Source organism: Puma concolor, chromosome B3 (assembly GCF_028749965.1).
Source record: "Puma concolor isolate L17-30 chromosome B3, mPumCon1.1.hap2, whole genome shotgun sequence".
Taxonomy (NCBI): domain Eukaryota; kingdom Metazoa; phylum Chordata; class Mammalia; order Carnivora; family Felidae; genus Puma; species Puma concolor.
In genome coordinates, this window is record NC_141672.1 from 143,829,044 (window position 1) to 143,847,149 (window position 18,106).

At 45.6% G+C, this 18,106-nt stretch overlaps 1 long non-coding RNA gene across 1 annotated transcript; it reads left to right on the plus strand.

Annotated features, from left to right (window-relative positions):
* Positions 1-10,856: 10,856 nt before the first annotated feature.
* On the plus strand, positions 10,857-14,338 carry LOC147580463 (uncharacterized). Its single transcript, XR_015252930.1, has 3 exons — positions 10,857-10,947; positions 12,178-13,492; positions 13,737-14,338. It is a non-coding gene; the product is annotated as an uncharacterized LOC147580463 (long non-coding RNA).
* The last annotated feature ends 3,768 nt before the right edge of the window (positions 14,339-18,106 follow it).

An 18,106-nucleotide genomic window follows, 5' to 3' on the forward strand; every position in this document is an offset into this window, starting at 1 on the left:
AGAGAGAATCCCAAGCAGGCTCCACACCCTCAGCGCAGAGCCCGACATGGGACTCGAACTCACAAACGGTGAGATCATGACCTGAGCTGAAGTCAGGAGTCAGGTGCTTAACCAATGGAGCCACCCACGCACCCCAGAATACTATTTACCTTTATGAAATATTCTCCCAGGTTGCTTCAGTTAATCCCTAAGAAAATTGGAGATCCAAAAGATGGGGCAAGGAGAAATGATTAAAAAGGCATTAAAAAGGAACCGGAGGCATCATTACTGGAGGGTAATCATTCCTGGAGGGTAAAGGTTTCTGCCTGTTTGCGGAAGTCGACTGGCTCATTGCCTGGGCAAGCCACTCAAGTTCCCAGCCTCAGTTTCTTCATCTACCAATGGGGATAATAACAGCACCCACTCCTAGTAGTTATGAGGATTAAAGAAATTTGTGCAGATTGAATGCTTAAAATGGTGCCTGACGCACAGGCAAGAAACCTGTTGGCGGTCTTGACATTCACCTGAGTAAAATTTAAAGGTTGTATTGGCTTTATTCAGCACTTCATGAACTGGGCAGCGTCCTGTCTAGCAGGTAGAAAGGAGCTCCAAAGACCTGTACAAAATGAAAGGCTTTTGGAGCGCCCGGATGGCTCAGTCAGTTGGTCATCCAACTCTCAGTTTCAGCTCAGGTCACAATCCCAGGGTCGTGGGACTGAGCCCAGTGCCAGGCTCTCTCTCTCCCTCTCTTTCTGCCCCTCTCCCCCACTTCCTCTCTCCAAAATATAGTAATCATATCATATCATATCATATCATATCATATCATATCATATCAATGGATTTTATAGGGGGCGCCTGGGGGGCTCAGTCATTTAAGCACCGACTTTGGCTCAGGTCATGAACTCACGGTTCATGAGTTTGAACCCCGTGTCAGGCTCTGTGCTGACAGCTCAGAGCCTGGAGCCTGCTTTAGATTCTGTGTTTCCCTCTCTCTCTGTTCCTCCCCTGCTCACACTCTGGCTCATGCTCTCTCTCTCTCCCTCTCTCTCTCTCTCAAAAATAAATAAAGATTAAAAAAAAAGTAAAAAACAAATAAATAAAATGGCTTTAATAGGCAGAAGGGAGCAGGACAAGGAAGTTGCTAGCAAAGAGTGGATTATTTCCAGACAAGGTTACCTTCCTATGGAGGACACAAGGGGTCTATCAGGTGGATTATCTTACTAGGGCTGAACAGGTAATTCCAGATTGACTGGTTAAAGTTCACATCCCTGGGAGACGCTGAAACAGCCATTAAGTTAGGTATTAAGTCTTGGTTTACTGACACCGGACTTAGCACAAGTAACTCCATTTTTGGCATTTGGGGGGCCTGTTGTCTTTTTTCTTTTCTTTCCTTTTTTTTTTTTTTTTTTTTTGAGAGAGAGCACAAGTGGGGGAGAAGGAGAGAGAGAGAGAGAGAGAGAGAGAGGGAGAGAATCTTAAGCAGGCTGCACACTCAGCCTGGAGCCACACACAGCTCCATCCCAGGATCCTGGGATTATGACCTGAACCAAAATCAAGAGGCAGACATTCAACCAACTGAGCCACATGGGTGCCCCTGTTGTCTCTCTCTCTCTCTCTTTTTTTTTTTTTTTTTTAACAGTGGTGTTGTTCATATTGTCCATTCATTCATCCACATCCGTTCATTCACATGAATGAGCTCCTGTGACATGACAGTTGTGACCCAGGGATAGAAAAGAGGGCACATTCCAATTCCTGAAGGGACCTCAGCTCACTGGGGGTGTCAGGGAAATGGATGTATAAAGAGGTCATTTCAAAATACAGTGGATGTGGTTGGAGGGAGTGTTAGCTAGTATAATCTCTTTGGAGGGCAGTTGGGTGGCACACATCCTTTTATAAAACGGGCATACCCTTTCATCCAGAAATTTCACTTTGAGTGACTGGATACCATAGAAATACTCACCGTAAGATGCTCAGGGGTATAAGAGGAAGGTTTTCACTGCAGCACTGTTTATAGTCTCTTGGGGCACCAAGGTGGCTCGGTTAAGTGTCCAACTCTTGATTTTGGCTCGGGTCATGATCTCACGTGGGATCGAACCCTGCATAGGGCACCTCACTGAGCACAGAACCTGCTTAGGATTCTCTCTCCCTCTCTCTCTCTGCTCCCCCCCCCCCCCCGCCAAGATTAAGTAAAATAAACTTTAAAAAAATGAAGTAGATCTTTAATTTGCTGATTTTTTATTTATTATTATTTATTTTTTTATTGCTGTATTACAATACATTAAGTGAAAATAGAAAGTTGCAGAGAAATATCCCATTGTCATATACATACATATGTATGAAAAATACATATATGTGAAAATATGAAGGTTCCTAAACCAGAGAGAGCATGGGGGGAGGGGGATTAGGGGAGACTCTCAATTTCTACTGTATACAATTCTGGGTGGTTTGAATATTATGCAACAAGCATCTATTACTTTTATAACCAGAAAAAGAACAATCAAGATATATACTTTTTTCATTTCTAAAAGAAACTGCCACAGTAACGTGGGTGGTCTACAGTGTCCCAAGTCCTGGCACGACTCACTCTGGCTGTGTCCTTCAATATTGAGGCTTTTCCTCTGGCTTCCTTTCCACCTTGGGGGGAAGTGAAGGGTTAATGAGCCTGGGGGAGGGGAAGAGAGAGTGAGGTCAGGAAAGAAGGGTGAGGGGCTCTCAGGCAGTCCCCACCAAGGGCAGCTGGCCACTCCCCAGTGCTGAAAGCAGCCACCTGCTGGAGCAGAGCGAGTGAGCAGGGAAGGGAAGAGTGGGGGGGTGGGGGGGGAAGGAAGTGGCAAGGTTGGGGGGGGGGGGTGGAGCTGCCCTGTTCCTGGGAGCAAGGAGCACGAAAGATAAGAACTTAATGTAAAGTCCGGTGGAGAGGAGAGGAGGATGTGGTTCGGTTTTCAAAGTGTGGCCCTCAGACCCAGAAGGGGGAAGGATGGGGTTATCCTGGAGGGCAAAACTGTTATCATAACAATACTGAGAAGTTACTTTCTCAGTGTTAATGTTTGCGCACCTGGGGAAAACTGCTGGCAATTTACCAGGAATCAGACACAGGCACCAAACTCTGGTAGCAGTGATTTGATTGCACACCGCATGCATTCTTTGGGTTTAAGAGACAGTATGAAGGTATCCTTAATAAAGCAGTAAAAATTAATAACTATATTAAATATTTACTCATGGGTATACCTCTTTCAAATAGCCTAGATAATAAAAGTGGGAAGTGCGTAGAAAGGGCTGCTGGTGGAGACCCAGGTAAGATGGTTGTCTTCTGGAAAGGCATTTAAAGGCTTGAGTTGCCTTTTTCATAGAACACCATTTTTTAAAAATATTTATTTATTTTTGAAAGGAGGAAGGGGCAAAGGGAGAGAGGGAGAGAGAGAATGCCAAGCAAGCTCCACAATGTCAGCACAGAGCCCCATATGGGACTCAATCTCACGAAGCATGAGATTATGACCTGAGCCAAAATCGAAAGTCGGAAGCTTAACTGACTGAGCCACCCAGGCGCCCCCATAGATCACTATTTTATTTTATTTTTTTTTAATTTTTTTTAATGTTTATTTATTTTTGAAACAGAGAGACAGAGCATGAAGAGGGGAGGGTCAGAGAGAGGGAGACACAGAATCTGAAACAGGCTCCAGGCTCTGAGCTGTCAGCACAGAGCCCGACGCGGGGCTCGAACTCACGGACCACAATATCGTGACCTGAGCCGAAGTTGGACGCTCAACCGACTGAGCCACCTAGGCACCCCAGATCACTATTTTAACTGGAAAGAACAACTGATAGAGAAACTATAGTTTTTCAGACTTGAATATCTGGCAGATGTTATCTCAAAAATGAATGAAATTAGTCATTTCAAGGAAGTAATGGACAGTATTTGTTGTCAATGATAACATATGAGCTTTTTTTTTTTTTTTTTGTAATGTTTATTTTTGAGAGAGAGATGGAGCGTTAGCAGGGGAGGAGCAGAGAGAGAGGGAGACACAGAATCCGAAGCAGGCTCCAGGCTCCGAGCTGTCAGCACAGAGCCCAATGTGGGGCTCGAACCCACAACCAGCGAGATCATGACCTGAGCTGAAGTGGGGTGCTCAACTAACTGAGCCACCCAGGGGCCCAACATTTAAGCTTTCAAGGTAAACTAAAATTTTGTAAAACTTGTACATATCCCCTGAACTTGAGAGCTTCCCAGTTCTTAAGGATGTTGCTAATGAGATTGGTGGCATTTCCAAATGTGATTTTTTTTCATATTGTGTAGTGAAATGTATCAGTTTTTAGAAGATTTGTATAACTCAGCAATCCAGTATTTTCCAGGTGACCAGTAGTGATGTTAAAATGTTATGCATGGGTTAAAAAATCTGTCCAAGAATAAATTTGAGGGGCACCTAGGTGGTTCAGTCAGTTAAGCACCCGACTCTTGGTTTCTGCATGATCTCATGGTTCGTGAGTTCCAGCCCCGTATCGGGCTCCACTCTGATAGCGCAGAGCGTGCTTGGGATTGTCTCTCTCCCTGTCTCTCTGCCCCTCCCCTGCTTGCTCTTTTTCTCTCTCTCAAAATAAATAAATAAGCTTAAAAATCTTTCTTAAATGAATGCATTTGAATGTAACAGATACGAATGTAACAGTTGGAGAGGCACATTGACGTTGTTCTGGAGTCCACGTTACAGTTAACTTTTAAGAAACTACCACTTGTATGTTTTGTTATAATAAAAGAATCCCCAGGTGGGGTCTCACCCAGTCTCAGGAACCAGGAAACACAGGAAACCAAGGCTGGGCAGTGGAGCGCCCAGATACGCAAAGCAGAAAGGCCGCCTGGGCCTTTCTGGATCAAGGAGCCGGGTTGGCCGTGCAAGTTGGGGTGGCCCTGATGCTTGCCGTACCCACCCCCGGGGAAGGACCGTGGTGCAGGCCTAGCACAGAGGTGAGTCCCAGGATGACCCAGGGTGGCCTCACCGCCCAAGAGCCCGGCTGCTGGGTCAGTCTGGAGCCGCCACGCCAGCTCCGCGTCCTTTACTGGAAAGCTGACAAATGTGTGCGTGACCCAGAATGAGAGACAACATAGCAGTGCTTCTGGGAACACTTCTTAAAAAGATCCTAAACCTGATAACTGGGCAGAAAATCTATCATTTTCTCTCTGCTTTCACGTCACAGCCTTGAAGCTAGATTATCTTTCCTCTGCAAGATTATTTGATCAGAATGTGTTCTGGGGCACCTGGATGGCTCAGGCCACTTCGACTCAGGTCGTGATCTCACAGTTCATGAGCTCGAGCCCTACATCTGTCTCTGTGCTGACGGCTCAGAGCCTGGAGCCTGCTTCAAATTCTGTGTCTCCCTCTCTCTCTGCCCCTCCCCTGCTTGCATTCTTTCTCTCTCTCTCTCAAGAATAAATAAACATTTAAAAAAAAAACATGTTTTAATGAAAGAAGCTATAAAGCTAATTTTTGACACAGAAGCAACTGTGGAAATTTGGAAAATCGCAATCATTTTTCTCTAACCCAGTCAAGATCAGTGGTTGAGACACGCATTCAACTTTAACTCAAGTGGAAGTCTTATGTCCTGAAATGTAACTTCTTAGATGTTCTGTTCATGATTCTTCAACTCTAAGCCAGATGTATCCATCAATGCCTTACCTGTCTTATTAGAAAGTTGTGGTATAGAAATATTTTTGGTCTTTGTCCCCAGTCCCTGGCACAGAACTCCTAAACCCCTTGGAATTTGCTGAGTGACAGGAGTGTCTTTCATTATTTATAAACTGGGACAGAATCTCCTTTGCTCAGGACCTTCTGGACCTCACTATAATGTACCTCTTCATCTGACTGTCCATCGGAATCCTTTAGATATCCCGTATAATAAGTCGATACATGTGAATCGATATTTCCCTGAGATTTGTGGGCTATTCCAGCAGATGATGAACCCGAGGAGAGGGTCCTGGGAATCCCCAACTTATAGCCGATTGGTCCAAAGTGCAAGTGTCCCAGATCTGCAGCTGGCATCAGTCTGACAGGAAGGAGCCCTTCCCCTGTGGGATCTGATGCTGTCTCCAGGCAGGTGGTGTCAGAATTGAGTTAAATTGTAGGACATTCGGTCCTGCGAGGATTGGAGAATTGCTTGTGTGAAAACCAACTAGAAACGTGTACTAGTAGATACCATAACTAACTAGGTATAGCACACTTTTTTTTTCTCCCCAAATTGTACCTTCCGGTATGGAGCGGCAAGGGGGGAAGAGCTGTCATATTAGAGGCACGCTCTCAGCTGCTGATGCCTCTTGCTGCTTTCTTGTTCAATATCAAGGACCTGCAACTGACTTAATTTAAAAAAAAAAAAAAAAAAAGCCACCTGTGTCTGGTCTCCTTCCTGGTGCAGGGAAACCTGGGGAGCCTCAGACGGCATGCTGGCTCCTCTGACCTGTGTGTGCATGGCCCTGCTGTCTCATCTGTTAATTTTTTCAAACTCATGCTTTTGCTTTCTTTCACTCCATTGTCTGCTTTTGGTATTGTGGATCCTTAAAAATTTAATAGTTGGGGGGCACCCGGGTGGCTCAGTCGGTTGAGCGTCCGACTTCGGCTCAGGTCATGATCTCTCAGCTCCATGAGTTCGAGCCCCGCCTCAGACTGTGCTGACAGCTGAGAGCCTGGAGCCTGCTTCAGATTCTGTGTCTCCCTCTCTCTCTGCCCCAACCCACTCACATTCTGTCTCTTTAATGTTTAATAAACATTAAAAAAAAAAAAATTAAACGGTTGGGGGATAAGTCACTGGAATCTACTCCTGAAATCATTGTTGCACTATATGCTAACTAACTTGGATGTAAATTTTAAAATAAATAAAATTAATTTTTAAAAAATTAAAAATTAAATTAAAAATTAAACATTTGGGGTGCCTGGCTGGCTCAGTCAGAAGAGCATGTAATTCTTGATCTCTCGGTCATGAGTTCAAGCCCCGTGTTGGGTGCAGTTTACTTAAAAAAATAAAATGATTTTTTAAAAATAAAGTAAGTTTAAAAAATAAAAATTAAGTGGTCTTTGATAATCGGAGGGGAGAGATTATCTGCAATATTCGAAAAGCTGTTAAAATCCTCCTTCGTGGCGTGCCTGGGTGGCTCAGTCGGTTAAGCAGCCAACTTCGGCTCAGGATATAATCTCAGGTTCATTATAATCTCAGGGCCCTGCATAGGGCTCTGTGCTGACAGCTCAGAGCCTGGAGCCTCCTTTGGATTCTGTGTCTCCCTCTCTCTCTGCCCCTCCCCTGCTGGTGCTCTTTCTCTCCAAAATAAGTAAACATTAAAAAAAATTTTTTTTTAATCCTCCTTCATTTTCCTTTTTCCAAATATAAATCTGTGTGTGGCCGGATCTCCTTCATATTCCTCAGGCAAAACAACATTCACAACAGACTGAATGCAGAAGCAGAGATGAGAATCCAGCTATTTCCATCAACTCAGCCAGGAAGAGATTTGCAAAAATGAAAACAAACAACCCTCCCCACTAAGTTTTTTTTTTTGGGGGGGGAAGGGAATGTAGTGTTTTGTTTTTGTTTTTTTTTTTTAGGGAGAGAGCATGAGCAGGGGAGAGGGGGAGAGGAAGAGAGAGAGAGAGAGAGAGAGAGAGAGAATCTCAGGCAGACTCTATGCCCAGTGTGCAGAGTCCGACACAGGGCTCAATCCCACGACCCTGAGATTATGACCTGAGCTGAAATCCAGAGTCAGACACCCAACCGGCAGCCACCCAGGTGCCCCTGAATAAATAAACCTAAAAAAAAGAAAAAAAATCTGCTTTAACTTTTAACTCAGTAAATGTAGTTTTGTATAACTCCTATAAACAAAGCTTTTTGGAGTCCTCAACAACTCCCAAGAGTGTACAGGGGTCCTAAATCCCAAAAGTTTGAGAATTATGCTAGAGGAAAGCACCAGTGAGGCAACAAAAAGGGGCACCACATCATCCTACACAAAAAATTTAACATTGATGCAATAATGCTGTGTAACAGGTAGTCCATATTCCTTGTTCCAAGTTGTCTCAATTTCGTGAAATTTAGGGAGCAAGTCAGGGATCCAGAATCCAATAAAGATCATGCCTTGCTGTGGCTGTCATGCCTCATTAGTTTTCTCTAACCCAAAGCACTACCCTGTCCTTTTGTGTGTGGATGGGTGGGAGGTGTTTCTAACCTTGCTATTTTTGAAAAAGCCATGTCAGCTGTTTGGTAGAATATCCTAACAGTTACATTGTTTCTTTTGTCTGGTGGTTTCCCTATCACTGGATTCAAGTTAAACACCTTTAACAGGAATTTTACATAAATTGTGTCACTCCCAATGCATCCCATCAGGAAGCCCGATGTTCATGCGTCCTATTTTAGTTATGACTAACTCTATGTTTGAGAATTTTTTGATTGTGATTTTATATATTTACTTTAATATTTAATTTTTTGAAGTTTATTTATTTTGAGAGGACGATCATTGGGGGAGGGGCAGAGAGAGAGCCCCAAGCAGGTTCCACACCGTCAGCGCAGAGCCCAATGTGGGGCTCGAATTCACAAACCGTGAGATCATGACCCTAGCTGAAGTTGGACGCTTAACTAACTGAGGCACCCAGGTGCCCCTTCAGATTTTATTTTTGAGAGAGAGAGTGAGAAGGGGAGAGGCAGAGAGAGAATCCCAGGCAGGCTCCACACTCAGTGCAAAGCCGGATATGGGACTCGAACTGATGAACCATGAGATCATGACCTAAGCTGAAATCAAGAGTTGGACACTTAACCGACTGAGCCACCCAGGTGCCCCTAAAAATTAAATTTTTTTTAAGTTTATTATTTATTTTTGAGAGAGAGACAGAGCATGAGCATGAGCATGAGCAGGGGAGGGGCAGAGAGAGAGGGAGACACACAGAATCCGAAGCAGGCTCCAGGCTCTGAGCTGTCAGCACAGAGTCCGATGTGGGGCTTGAACTCATGAACTGTGAGATCATGAACTGAGCCGTAGTCGGACGCTCAACCGACTGAGCCACCCAGGTGCCCCTAGAAATTAAATTCTTAACTTGACTTTACAAAGTTTAAAACTGATAATTTTTCTTTCTGGGTCTTACAAATACGAGAAACTTCTATGATTTCTCTCTAATTTCTTCTCTGCTATATTCCATGTTGTTATTCCATAGTATTTTAGTTCCAGTGAGTTTTCTAAGTTCCCTCATGTTTTTCCAATAGATTCATCAGCACGTTTTGCCAGTTTCTTAGCTCAGGGTAGTGTCTTGTATTCCATCATTGGACAGGCATCATTGAATGGGTCTTTCAACAAAGGTCTGTGAGTAATTAATATCCTCTGTCCAACTCTGTCTCTATCCTCCCTCCTTTTTTTTTTTTTTTTTTAATTTTTTACCGGAGCATAATATATGTATTCACATATGCAGAAAAGTACACAAACTACTGATGTATAACTTATGAATGTTCCCCCAGTCACTGCCCAGCTCAGGAAACATAACATCACCAGCACCCCAAAAACCCTCCTCATGCACCTCCTGGCACTGTTTTTCCCAACTTCTCCCAAAGTAACTGCCGTCCTAAATCCTACTAAAATGGACTGGTTTTTGCCTATTTTTGTTTTGATGGAAATGGAATCAGACGCATGTATTCTGCTGTGTCTTACTTCTCAACATTGCGTCTGTGAAACTCATCCATGCTTTTGCATAAAATAGTTATAATTTATTCTGTTGCTGTCTGACACTCCATTTTATGAATCTGCCACAATTTATGGATCTATTCTGGTTTTTTTTAATTTTTTTTTAATGTTTATTTATTTTTCACAGAGAGAGAGAGAGAGACAGAGCATGAGTGGGGGAGGGGCAGAGAGAGAGGGAGACAGAATCCGAAGCAGGCTCCAGGCTCCGAGCTGTCCGCACAGAGCCCGACACGGGGCTCGAACTCACAAACCGTGAGATCATGACCTGAGCTGAACTCGGTTGCTCAACCAACTGAGCCACCCAGGCGCCCCGGATCTGTTCTACTGTTGATGGACATTAGGGGTCTTTCTGGTTTGGGGCTATTTTAATGAGGCATGGTGAATGTTCTAGCCCTTGTCTTTTGCTCCATGTATGTATGAAATTCCGTTGGACGACACTTAGGAGTGAATTAATGGCTCACAAGTTACTGTGTAAGTGTTCATCTTTCACGAACACTGCCAAATGGTCTTCTAAGGGATTGGTTAATTTCTTTTCCACCAACAGCCTATGGGACCTTCAGTCTCTCATGTCAGTCTCGCCACATTTTCGCTAACCCTCAGCACTGTCGTTCTTTTCGATTTTGGTCATTCTTCTGGGTGTGCAGTGGTAACTCATGGAAGTTTTACCTTATCATTTTTTTAATGTTTATTTATTTATTTTTGAGAGAGAGAGAATGAGAGCATGAGCAGGGGAGGGACACAGAGAGACAGAATCTCGAGCTGGCCCCACATTGTCAGCACAGAGCCCCATGCAGGACTCGAACCCACAAACTGTGAGATCATGACCTGAGTCAAAATCAGAAGTTGACATTTAACAGCCTGAGTCACCCAGGCGCCCCTTGTGGTGGTTGTACATTTCATTTCCCTGGAAACTAAGGGGACTGCGCTCCTTATCGTATGCTTAATATTCATTTCATTATTCTCTTTTATGAAGTGCCTGTCTCAAGTCTTGTGCATTTTTTTTTTCCCATTGGATTCTGCCCGTTTGTGACTTGTAGGAATTTGATATATATTCTGGTATGAGTTCCCTTTTTTGGATACATACGCTGTAAAAGTTTTCTCCTATTCAGTGGCTTTACTTTAATATTTATTTACTTATTTATTTATTTATTTACTTACTTACTTACTTATTTATTTATTAATAGGCTCATGCCCAGTGTGGAGTCCAGTTCGAGGCTTGAACTCTGGAACCTGAGATCAAAACCTGAGCTGAGATCAAGATATGGATGCTTAACTGAGTGAGCCACCCACATGCCCCAGGGGCTTACCTTCTTATTTTCTTAATACGTCTTTTGATGCACAAAAATTCCTTAATTTTAATGTAGTCCAACTTACTGGCCTTTTATGGGTATGCTTTGTTTCCCGTTTCATTAATCTTTTCTTACCCCAAGACTATGAAGATATTCTCCTATAGTATCTTCTAGAAGCTTTATTATTTCACCTTTCACATGAATATCTATAATTCACCTGGAATTGGTTTTTGATGCACCCTATTTCAGATGTTAAGAGGTGAAAAGCAACACGTATCCAAAATTGATAAAATACAGTAATGTGTTCACCTCCATTTTTTAACCAAATCCTTTATGGGCGTTTTTCTCTGTGATTAAGTATTCTTCTATAAGAGGATTGTTTTTAAGATTATTTATTTCTTTTGAGGGGCAGGGAGAGAAGGAGAGATTGAATCCCAATCAGGCTGTGCACCATCAGCACAGAGACCAATGTGGGGCTCAATCCCATAAACCGTGAGATCATGACCTAAGCCAAAATCAAGAATCAGACACTAAACTGACCAGCCACCCAGGAGCCCCTATAAGAGTTTGCTATGTGTGTGTGTGTTGGTTTGTGGTTTTCTTTCCCCTTTATTTATTTCTTAAAAAAATTTTTTTTTAATTTATATCCAAGTTAGTTATAGTTGTTGCATATAGTGCAACAATGATTTCAGGAATAGATTTCTTGATGCCCCTTCCCCATTTAGCCCATCGCCCCCCCACACAACCTCTCCAGCAACCCTCTGTTCTCCATATTTATGAGTCTATGTTTGTCCCCCTCCCTGTTTTTATATTATTTTTGCTTCCCTTCCCTTATGTTCATCTGTTTTGTATCTTAAAGTCCTCCTATGAGTGAAGTCCTATGATATTTGTCTTTCTCTGACTAATTTCGCTTAGCATAATACCCTCCACTTCCATCCACGTAGTTGCAAATGGCAAGATTTCATTCTTTTCGATTGCTGAGTAATACTCCATTGTACATATACACCACATCTTCTTTATCCATTCATCCATCGATGGACATTTGGGCTCTTTCCATACTTTGGCTATTGTGGATAGTGCTGCTATAAACATTGGGGTGCGTGTGCTCCTTCGAAAAACATGCCTATATCCCGTGGATAAATGCCTAGTGGTACAGTTCCTGGGTCGTAGGGTAGTTCTATTTTTAGTTTTTTGAGGAACCTCCATCCTGTTTTCCAGAGTGGCTGCGCCAGCTTGCATTCCCACCAACAATGCAAAAGAGATCCTCTTTCTCCGCATCCTCGCCAACACCTCTTGTTGCCTGAGTTGTTAATGTTGTTATGTGTTTTTTTAATGTTTATTTATTTATTTTTGGGAGAGAGATAGAGCGTGAGTGGAGGAGGGGCCGAGAGAGAGACGGAGAGAATCCCAAGCAGGCCCCGAGCCATCAGCTCAGAGCCCGACGTGGGGCTCCAACTCATGAACCATGAAGTCATGACCTGAGCTGAAATCAAGGCTGCTTAACCCACTGAGCCACCCAGGCGCCCCAAGAGGTGTTTTTAAATAGCTGCTGAATACTCATCACATGGCTCTCCCTGGCACAGGAGCTCTGGAATCAGACAAGCGTGGTGAATATCCTGTCCTAATCTCTTCCAAACTGTGTAACTTTCAACAAGCTATTTACATGCTCCGGGCTTTAGCTCTCATGGGAAGCGTCCAGATCTTGAACTGAGTTGTGTATGTAGTCAGATCTCAATTCCTAATTAATAATTGATTGACTTAGAAGCACGCCATCAACTGAAACAATGGATCATTAACTCTAGAACAGTCTTATTTACTCATTAAAGTCTCCTAAAGACCTGGGATGGGCCGAATTTTCTAAGTCCACTGTTTTATTGGATGTGACTAAGGACAGTACAAGTACATCAGAATCAATGCCCCGTGGTAGCTGGAAACTAAAGCCAGCATTGGCAGCTGTGAAGGAATGGTAACTGAGCCACTTAATCGCATCCCCTTATCGGCTCATCGGATTATTGTTCTTTATCTGTAGAGCTAGTGGTTGTGAGAGGGTTCCAACTTTTCTTGGCTGACGGCCTCAGGAGAGAGTTGCTTAACTTCTCTGTGGCTCACTTTGTCATCTATAAAATGGGTCAAGTCAAAGTTCAATACCAACCCGGCAGTGTTGTCAGAGTCAAGTGAGCGCTTAGCTGAGGGAGGACGCAGCGAGGGCCAGGGTCCAGAGTAGCCACCAATGGTCACACCCCTGGTGGGGGACGGGTGAGACTCGGCCCTCTGGGCCGGCTGCCTCCAAACCTGGAGTCCAGAAACCCAAAAGGCTGGACTGTGTTTATCTGGCGCAGATCGAGAATGTTGGAACTAATGAGAAGACAGAATTCCTGACCCCGGTTTGTCCGGCGAGGTGCTGGCAGATGTTACTGACGACCAGCGCTATGGCGGGGGCAGTGTGTGTACGTGCCCTGATTTCCTGACGTAAATACTTCAGCCCCGGCGAATTTCAAATTCTAGATATGACAGCACTGATCAGAGTCGAATAGTGTTTCTGTTACGTGGTGTTTTTTTTTTTTTTTTAATTTTTTTTCAACGTTTTTTATTTATTTTTGGGACAGAGGGAGACAGAGCATGAACAGGGGAGGGGCAGAGAGAGAGGGAGACACAGAATCGGAAACAGGCTCCAGGCTCCGAGCCATCAGCCCAGAGCCTGACGCGGGGCTCGAACTCACGGACCGTGAGATCGTGACCTGGCTGAAGTCGGACGCTTAACCGACTGTGCCACCCAGACACCCCTGTTACGTGGTGTTTCTATCATACAGATGCAACAGGTGTGAATGTCCTCAAGGGAATGGATACTAGTAAAATATAGAAAATTAAATAAGTAGCTATGAGTTTTGGTTTTTTTAACATAATTTTTAAAATCTTTTATGTTTATTTTTTGAGAGAGAGAGTGAGAGAGAGAGAGAGAGAGAGAGCTAGGGAGGGCCAGAGAGAGGGAGAGAGAAATCCCAAGCAGGCTTCGTGCTGTCAGCGCAGAGCCCTGATGCGGGGCTCAAACGCACAAACTGTGAGATCGTGACCGAAGCCGCAACCAAGCGTCGGACGTTTAACTGACTAAGCCACCCACGTGCTTCCTAAATACAATTTATTTAATTATAAGTTTATATAACTTCTTTTTTTTTTAATGAAGGTCTTTTTTTTGAGAGAGAGAGAGAAAGCACGAGTGAGCACGAGGCAGAGAGAGAGAGAGAGAGAATCTCATGAAGGGCAAAGAGAGAGAGAAGGAAAGAGAGAGAATCCCACTCTGAAAGCATGGAGCCTGAATCGGGGCTCGAGCTCACCCGATGTGGGCTCGAACTCATGAACCTTGAAATTGTCACCTGAGCTGAAATTGTCACCAAAACTCATAGCTACTTATTTAATTAAATGCTTAACTAACTGAACCACCCAGGCACACCTATAACTTAATTTTATTTAAGTTTATTTGAGGAATCTCTACACCCAACATGGGACTCGAACCCATGACCCTGAGATCAAGAGTCACTCACTCCTCCAACTGAACCAGCCAGGCGCCCCTGTGTAACTTAGTTTTTAACGATGGCTGTGTTTAACAACTGGCTTGCAAAATTCATGCACATTTAATAATTGACTCTCATGGGTCCGTGTAAACTGGGTCCAGCCACCACTGAACTAGTCCCCAGGGCTGGAGCCTATAATTATGGACAAAAAACATTCATGTTTAGTTCAGAACCTGGCCCTGGACAAGTGTTAAGAACAGGCTCAGTGTACTTCTTAAATACCAGTGCTCGTTCCCCTGGGAACTGTGTTCCCTCCCCCACGACACAGCCCAGTAGGTGACCTTTTGCTTCCCTGGCTCTAAGCTGTTTATCATCCCAAACCACCAGCAGCCCCCCCACACACTTCAGGACAGACCATCTCAGGAATGCCTGGGACGTGCACATAGGGCGCGATGGCCAGCCATTCACTGAACCCAGGTCAGGTGCTCACAAGGTCATCCGGATGGCCGGAAGGAAAACAACAGCCTGCTCCTCGGCTCTCAGCCCATGACGTGGGTTAGGAATGCCCTCGACAAATAGACCTCACCAGTCCACTGCCCTTGTACGTTCCAAAACCTGGATCTAAACTACCATTTCTCATTTGACTCCTCTTCTCTCCATGGTGCCTCTACCCCTGCAAGTCACAGAGACCGTTGCAATGTTGACAAGTATGTGCTCTGGGAGCGTGCTCTTGAATTATCCCACGTAAGCCTCATAGCAACGCTATGAAGTAGGTACTATTCTTGTCCCAAGTCCTGTGGCTGAGAAGTCAGAGCTTGGGGTGGTGTACTAACTTGCCCACGGTAGTCTGGAAAGGACCCGGTATTTTTCCTTTCTCCCTCAAATGTCTTCCTTCACATGGTATTCTCCTCAGTTCATGCACGATTATTTTACGTTCTTTCACATACTGCTTACTACTAAGGATTCTCAGGCGTAGAGACAGTAGTAAGAGCCATGGGTCTGAAAAGATTGCTCAGGAGAAGGTGAGCTGCGGAATGGGGTGGGGGTGGGACCGTGATGAGACCCTGGGGGCCACCAACACTTAAGAGCCTCTGAGGAAGAGAGGACCCAGAAGGGCTGTCACAGATGTCCAGGCGATGGTCCGCGGTGGGGACCTACAAAGTGGAGGAGTAAATAGGCACCAAAATTCTGGATTTAGCGATCCAGAAACCATCGCTGATCTTGGCAGGGGACTTTTCTTTATTTCCATACCAGACGGTGAAGAGGCGGGACCAGGACAAGCAAGAACCCAATCACAGTGGGTTGAAGAAAGGCTGGGAGGTAGCAGTGAGGTCAGCCAGTATAGACCTCTCTTCCAGCAAGAACGCACGAGAGAGATGCTAGATGGAAGGAGGGCTTTTGGGGTGTGGCTTTTAGTTTGTTGTTTTTTAATGTTTATTTATTTTTGAGAGCAAGAGAGAGCAGGGGAGGGGCAGAGAATCCCAAGCAGGTTCTGCACTGTCAGCGCAGAACCCGACACGGGGCTCAAACCCACAAACTGCGAGATCATGACCTGAGCCCAAGTCAGACGCTTAACCGACTGAGCCACCCAGGCGCCCCTGTTGTTGTTGTTGTTGTTGTTGTTGTTGTTGTTGTTGTTGTTCTAAACTGGGAATATCCTTAGCAAATTTATATGCTGAACAAAAGGAGCTGGCAGAGGCGAGGCCGAAGATGCCAGCGAGAGAAGAGGGTGATGGCGGGAGATAGCTGAGGCCTCGCGCTGCAGGGTCCAGGCTGCAGATAGGGGAACATCCACCCCGGCGCCTGGGGAGGAGCAAGCTGCAGTGGGTGCTGCCTGGTGGCCTCTAGTCCTTCTGATAAGTGAGGGGGATGAATAGTTGGGGGCATCGAGGGGAGTGTTGGGGAGCACGGCACAGGGAGGCTGCCGGGAGAGGCAGCTGAAGTAGGAAGTAATGCACATATGCAGCAGGACAGTCCCCCTAAGTGTCATCGCCCAGCAGCCCTATTCCTGGACTTCCTTCTGGATGCTGTGTATGTCTATGGTCCGTAAGCTCAACAAACTCATTCTTCGCCTCCTTTCTGGCTGTTTTCGCCCCCAGGAGGTGACATTTTCTCCAGGTTCTAAGGACAGCTCACCACGGCCCCTCTGCAAGAATTCTTGGGGCGCCTGGGTGGCTCAGTCAGTTGAGCGTCCAACTTCCGACTTCTGCTCACGTCATGATCTCCCGGTTCGTGAGTTCGAGCCCCGTGTGGGGCTCTGGGCTGTCAGCGCAAAGCCTGCTTCAGATCCTCTGTCTCCCTCTCTCTCTCTGCCTCTCACCGCTCGTGCTCTCTCTCTCTCAAAAGTAAATAAACATTAAAAAAGTTAAAGAAGTGAGGATTTCTTTCCACCGTGTGAGGTTACAAGAAGTTGGTGGGAGCTACCAGTCTGCAGCCTGGAAAAGGGCCCTCACTAGACACAGGATCCATCTGTGGGCCTCCCTGCCTTCAGAACTGTGAGAAATCAATGTCTGTTGTTGCCGTCACCCAGTCTGTGGTAACCCGCTGCAGCAGCCTGACCTGTAGCCCCGTGTGCACAATGAGGAAGTTAGTCGTTTTGCCCAGAACAGGGCAGGACTTCCAGCTCAAGGTCAGTGATTTTTCCACTGTGTCACGGGATGCACCACAAGGTGGTACTTGATCAAACAGAAAATACGTCCTTGGAACTGGCCTCCTGGTCTCAACCTAGATTCGGGACTTCACTTCATTGCAAGCACCGGCCCTTTTCCTCTGGAACAGATTTACCGCTTCGATAATTTAGACCTGACTTTCAGGAAGAGGCCAAATAGGTTTCCCCCCTGATCTGTGGGGAGTGGCTACACAGGGGCCCGTCTGGAAAGCGTTCTGGGATCAATTAGCCAGGTCTGCCAAGGGCAAGGCAGGGGGAGAGTTAATCCTGTATGCTAAATATTTGCCCAAACTAGTGAAGAGGTGGGGTGGGTGACAAACTGTAAAGATTAGCTTTGCAGAAAAGCCTGGGAGGGGAAGAGATTCCAGAGAAGTCTGGTTTCTGTCTCCTGGCTGAGCAGTCTGGAGGAGTATGGCTGCCGACTGAGAATAGTTATGCCTATTCAGGGAGTCAAGGCGGGGGTGGGGGTGGGGGGGTCCAGAAGAGAGAAGGACATTCGGCAGCAGCTCTTGGGGTTTTATATCCCCCACCCCGTTGAGCCCAGGGCCCAGTGAGCAGGGCAGTTACCAAGATTTCTGGGCAAGGCTTACTCTTGGCACCCAGGCCTGAGGAGATGGGGGGGGGAGGGGCGGGCAAGGGCCTGTCAAAATAGCTTGGCAGGAGGAATGCTGAGTTTGTCTTCCAGCCAGAGGTAGGCACAGGGCGTCCCCAGTGCAGCCTAGTCCTTCGCTCTGGCTACAAAACGGACTTAGATTCCATGAGACCTGAAGCTCGCACGGTTGGGTCAGCCAGGCAGAGGGCTCCTTTTAAGAAAAGAATACAAAATTAGGTACTGACCCTTGGAGGGGGCCCTGAAGCTTAAGCTTCAAAAAGGGGTGTGCGTGGAAAAGAGAATAAAATGGGATGTGGCGGGGCAGCGGGGGTGGGGGTCGGATACCTGGGCGGCTCAGTCGGTTGAATGTCCAGTTCT